The sequence below is a fragment of the Propithecus coquereli genome, unplaced genomic scaffold (genome assembly GCF_000956105.1).
Source record: "Propithecus coquereli isolate 6110/MARCELLA unplaced genomic scaffold, Pcoq_1.0 Scaffold128, whole genome shotgun sequence".
Lineage (NCBI taxonomy): Eukaryota > Metazoa > Chordata > Mammalia > Primates > Indriidae > Propithecus > Propithecus coquereli.
This window is the reverse complement of record NW_012136969.1, coordinates 4036490-4042461: the sequence shown is the minus strand read 5'-3', so window position 1 is coordinate 4042461 and position 5972 is coordinate 4036490. Positions and strand designations below refer to the sequence as shown.

Here is a 5972-nt window from a genome sequence, read left to right as displayed (position 1 = left end):
TTTTACTTTTCTTTTGACCCTCACATTTTCCTCCCCTGGATCGTTCCATATCTCTTTCCTGTTTTGCTCTTCAGGGATTGTTCTCAATCAAGGTGCATATTTTTTCATACCTCCAGTGTTCTCTCTCTTAAGACCATTTGAATTTAAATAGAAGGTTTTTGGAAGACTGAAAAAACATTCAGGACCCAAAGTACCAGCTTTCTCATGAAGCGCTTACACGCATTGAGAAAGAACGTTCATCGGTGTGAATAAATCTCTCTGTGCCCACCTGATGAAATATAATCCCGGCTTCTACGTCCCTCACAAAAGAAACAGGCTTCCCGTTTGCAGGACTTGGGGGCGACCACTGCTTTTCCCTCGCTGCCCATCAGTCGGCGCCTTTTGCCGTCTTTTTTTCCAAGCCAGCTTTCGGGGCCGTGGTCCCTCCGCAGCTCGCAGGTCACATGGCCTGCCTGAGCGAGGGGAGCCCTGCGCCCGAGCTGCGCGGCGGGAGGAGGTGAGGCTTCGGCGCGCGCCCAAACCGCGCTGCGCCCGCTCCTCCCGGGCTCCGGTGATGGCGCCTCCACCGGGATCTGCCAGCCTGGGCGACACCAGAGGCGGCCCCCGGCGTGCTCCAGGGACGGAGCTGACCTCTCCCACCGGGTAGGTTTCCGCCGCGCACGATCCGCCCAGCCCTTCTGGCACGGTGGTCCGAGCCCTGGAGAAACACCAGAGCAAGGGGATGAGGTTTAGGGGTGGCCGCAGCTGGCACGGGGAGAGCAGCTGCGGGGGCGGAGGGACGTTGCAGAGGGCCTGTCCCCGGGCGGTGCGCCCTGGGCAGGCGGGCTTCGCTGCGGCCGGCCGCTTCCTGCCGGAGGACTGCGAAGACCCCATGGGCGTCCGCGCGGGGATGAATGAGTGCCGTGGTGGGGGCTCCTCCCCACCTCTTGCCAGCGCCAGCTGCGCCGGGAGGCCGACGGAAGGACGCCAGCCGGGCGCGTGAGAGCCTGGGTAAGACCCCCGCCGAGCCAAGCGGGGGCCGAAGCGCCCCAGGGCCCATCGCCTAGGCCGCACGCAAGCCGCGGACCCTCGCCGCCGGTCCACACCTTGGGCAAAACGGCGCGCCGAGAGCGCGGCTGCCGCCTTGGGTTTCTGCGGGCGATCTCGCAGCCCGGGGACCGGGGGAGGGCGAACAGGCAGAGGAGGGCGACCCTCTCAGCACCTGGAAAGACCAGCCGAAGGGAAGCGGCTCAGCCATGGAGACGGTCAGCCTCGTTGTACAGGTGGGGAAACTGAGGCTCGAGCGCGGCAGGGACTGCCCAAGGTCAGCAGCAGACACTAGATCCAGGGCTCTGGTCTTTCCGCCACCTTTCCCTTTTCACGAGGGAAAGATTAGGTCCACCTGGGCGTGTCTCCCCCTCTTTCTGGCCCTTGGGCTCCGGCGTCGCTAGTGCCGCACTGCGCCCGCGGTGTCTTGAGGTGTGAGCTCTTGCAGGGTCGTTGTGACCGGCATCTCCTGAATGGCCCACGCTCTTTCCCGGGGACCGCAGGGCGGCTCCAACGATGATCTCACTCACTATGCAGACCATTAGCAAAAAGCTGCGGGCGTGTGTGCGCGTGTGCACGTGTGTGTATTTCCCCGAGAAAACTAATGCTCGTAAGGGGAAATAGCTTTTTTTAGGGGTGCATTTCTAGAATGCTCTGCGCCGGGTACTTTTATGAGGTGAGAAGAGAAAAAACTGTGTGTCCAGCACCTAACATTAGTAGAATTATTAGAATTTTTTAAGGATAAGCTTATTATAAAACATTTAGGAAACAGAAAAATGTAAAGGAGAAAATAAAGATGACTTAAAATTTCAACTTCTAGGTTGTTGAGACTGTCTGCATATCTTAAAATGTTCTCTACATGCACACATTTGAAGTTTTAAATCAGTAACTTGGACAGAAAATGGTATCTTGTTTTAATTTGCATGTCTTTGATTACCCATAGGAACTAACACTTTTTCCTTTGTGTATTAGCCTTTTGCATTTATGTGGGTGAATCGACTGTTAATTCTTTTGCCCATATTTCAATTGGAGTATCTTTCTCTTCCTGCTTTTTAAGCACTTTTTATGTATTATACATTAAAGTAGTAATTCTCTGTCATATGTCTCACCAAAGTGAGCATTTCTTGGCAATTTTTACTAGTTCTAATTCCAAATGGACTTTAGAATACTTTGATCAATTTTTTATTGTGATGGTGGTTATACGAATGTATAAATTTGATAAAATTCATCAAAATATACATTTAAATGGTGCATTTTATTGTATGCAAACTATACCTCAATAAAGTTGATCTTTTAAAAAGCCAAGAAAATTATGATGCTGGGTAATGAGAATCTGCCTAACTGGACATTAAAACCTATTTAAAGCTTTCATAATTAAAACAACATGGTGCTGGCACAACAATGCACAGATAAATAGATGCTAAAATCTAAAAATTGGTGCAAATATGTAATCTAATCTGTCATAACTATAGCAGTTTAAGTCAAGAATAAAAAAATGAACTTAACAGGTGCCCTGACTGTCACATTTACCATCCCAGTGCCTGGCACAAGACTCAGTGTTTGTTGAATTGAATGTTTAATAATGATCATAAAAGTGATGCCTGCTCTTTGCAAGTGTAGAAAGCAGGAAAGTGTAGAAACAGGAAACTCCATCTTCTATACCCTTCATCTCTCCTTCACCAAATGGTCATAGCTCTGTTCATTTTTCTGCAACTTGCATTGATAATAGTTTGCATTTTTCCTCTAGAGACTATCTTAGTCTACTTGAGCCGTTACAACAGATTACCACAGACTAGGTGGTTTAAACAGCAGAAGCATTTATTTCTCTCAATTCTAGAAGCTAGAGGTTCAAGATCAGGAGGCCAGTATGGTCGGGTTCTAGTGAGGACCCTCTTCCTGGTTTACATGGCAGACAGCAGAGAGAGGAAGTGAGCTCTCTCCTGTCTCTTATTATAGAGATGTTAATCCCTTCATGGAAGCTACACCTTCATCACCGAATTACCTCCCAAAGGCCCCATGTCCGAATACCAGCACATTGGGTATTAGGATTTTGACATGAATTTTGGGGGGATACAAACATTCAGTCCATAGCAAAAACCTAGCTAAGACTTCTTTATGTTAGCATATTTAAACCTTACTCTCTTTAATGTCTCCATAGCATATCCTTGTATGATTATCTCAAAATCTCCCTGTTGGTAGGCATTTTGTTTGCTGGAAGTTTGTCCCTCCTTCCTCTCTCCCTCCCTCCCTTCATTCTTCTCACCCTTTCTCTCTCTTTCTATTACAAACAAAATTGCAGTGAAAATTTCTTACCCATCTTTGGTAGCATATGTTGACATTTCTGCAGGGTAGAGTCTTAGAACTAGGATTTTTATGTTAAAGGGGATGCATATATAAAATTTTATAGATACTGCCCTAACTTTTCCTCCAAAGATTATGTCAATTTATATGAAAGTGCCCATTTGTTGAACTGTGCTACTCCCACTTGAAATAAATTGAATTGATATTATGTTAAATATAGAGATTGAATTGATATTATGTTAAATATGGGGATTAATTGTAAGTCTTTCCAGCTGGGAAAATGTTATTTTTCTCTGCTTATTAATGACTTTTTAAATGTCCTTCAGTAGAATTTTATAGGATGTGTATGTTCTGCATATTTCTTAAATTTATTCGTAGGTATTTTAGTTGTTTATTGTTTTCCATTTTGACTGGGATCTTTTATCTCATAATTAATTGGTGATTGATTATATGAAAGCATTTATTTTGTGTATATATATATATATATATAGCGTACATATATATGGCATACGTGTACATGTATATATATACTTGCTATATATATTATACATTATTTTTACATATTCTGTTACCAACCATGTTCTTTCTATAAGTCTGTTCCCATTTCTAATGGCTTTTCAGTTGATTTTCTTGGGCTCCAAATCTGTGCAGAGGCAGAAGTACGTATTGGTTGAGGACATGGGTCTGGAACCAGTCTGTGTGGGTTCAAGTTTTGCCACCCCACTTAAAAGCTTTGTTAACCTTGGATACAAGTTAATTGTGCCTTAGTTTTTTCAAGTATACAATGAGCTTAATAGTAGGATTTCTCATAGGGTTTTTGTGAGGATCAATCGATGAGGTGCTTAGAACAATGCCTGGCACATAAATGCTCAGCAAGCATCTACAAATAATTTGGTCTCCACACATTGTGTGATCAGGCTCTTTGATACTCTCAATTTTATAGTTGAGGAATTGAGGCCCATAGAGGTCAATGACTTAAAAGGGCCATTTACTTGCTCTTCTATACATTGAGCCTCTTCTATGCATAGAGTGTTGTGCTGAGTCTATAAGGGATACTGAAGATAAATCAGACCGAATTCACTAAAAAGGGATTTAAAAGTCCAACTGGGGTCCAAGTCAAGGGCCATAAGTAAAGCCATGGAAGGCAGCGGGCATCATGGAAACAACATAGGCTTTGAAATTTTTCCTGTGTTTGAATTTCCTGCTTTCATCTTGGTAGCATCTGGTTTTTCATCTAAATGGGATTAATTCCATTGCTGTTTGAAAGTTGCTATTTTGGTCAGAAGAAATAGACGCAAGAGTCTAGCACAACATTGGGATATGTTGAGTACTGCCGTAATAAGTGGCAGCTATAAATAGATGCAGTCTAAAGTAGAAAGTGAAACCCCTGGAGGAAGAGTTCATGTAAAGGGTCCCAGTACTTGAGGGGGAAAAAAAAGATTATTTCTGGTTGGAGAGATCAGGATTGGCATTTGGAAGAGGTGCCTTTTGAACTGATTCTTGATGGTTGAGTTGGCCTGTGTGAGGAGGAGAAATGTGGTTAGAAAGATAGTTGGAACTGGATTGTGAAGAATCTTGGAAAAGAATTTGGACTTTATTCTACAGTCATTGAGAAATCGTTGAATAGTTGTACAGGAAAGAGTGAGTGTTGCGACCCATGCTTCCGAGTTTCAGATGGATGCTGATCGTGTAAAACATGACCATGCTGTGCACAGTGTTTTATGCCTGACAAAGGGCTGCATTAGCCACTGTCTCTTTTCATCTTCGTAAAGTCTCTATAAATGAGATACATTTTATTTTCCTATTTTGCAGAGACAAAATTGGCTCAGAGAAGTAAATGATTTCTTTATACAAATGGATTAATTAGTGAGTGTTGGGACCAGAACTGGAGCCAGATCTTTTGGCTTCTATTGCTTACTCCGAAGGTCAGAAGCTCAGGTAGGGGCCAGTGGCAATCAGCTGCCCCAGTGGATGTGAGGAGGAGGAACTAGGGCATGGCAGTGAGGGAGGCATGGCATTGGGATGGGGAGGAGAAAAGAGAGGCATAATCGCGGTATTGGGAAGTGACTGGATGAAGTAAGAAATCCGAACTTATTCGTCTTTTGGACCCAGGTACCTGGGAAAGTGGTGGTGCCGTTCACATGGGAGGGCAGACTTGAGAAGCATGAACTGTTATCTCCTAACACTCAGCCTGGTCTGTGCCTCCCACACCCCATGATTCCTTTAGTTTAATTTTCAGAAGCCGCACAAAAATATAACTGTCATTGTCACTCCATTTATTCATCCAAGCCCTCATTCACCTTCATTTCTCAGTGTCTTTGTCCTTTACTGTCTTCCCTGAGCCCTTCACCTGAGACGTGATACCAGGCAGAATTCAGTTTAGAGAATGGTTGTGTTTCAAAGTCCACGTGCACGGCATAGATAAGAACTCAGTAAACATTGTTCCATAGAATCGGGGCTGTCAGGTATGGTTGTCACTAGGCCAGCTCACATGCTAGTCATCCACAATGTCGCTGGAGCATGGACTTGAGCCTGTTACATCACAGGTGACTGTGGAATTCTGGAAAAAGGCAACCAGAGGGATAATGTATACATTATCCTTCTTTCTTTTCTTTTCTTTTCTTTTCTTTTCTTTTCTTTTCTTT

At 44.5% G+C, this 5972-nt stretch overlaps 1 protein-coding gene across 1 annotated transcript in view; it reads left to right on the top strand.

Moving 5' to 3' along the window:
• The first annotated feature begins 373 nt into the window (after positions 1–373).
• Positions 374–5972, top strand: part of TMEM246 (transmembrane protein 246) — an 11569-nt gene continuing 5970 nt past the window's right edge. Inside the window, exon 1 of the mRNA XM_012638276.1 lies at positions 374–642. The gene's annotated coding sequence lies outside the window, so the exon portion shown is untranslated. The remainder of the gene's footprint in view (positions 643–5972) is intronic.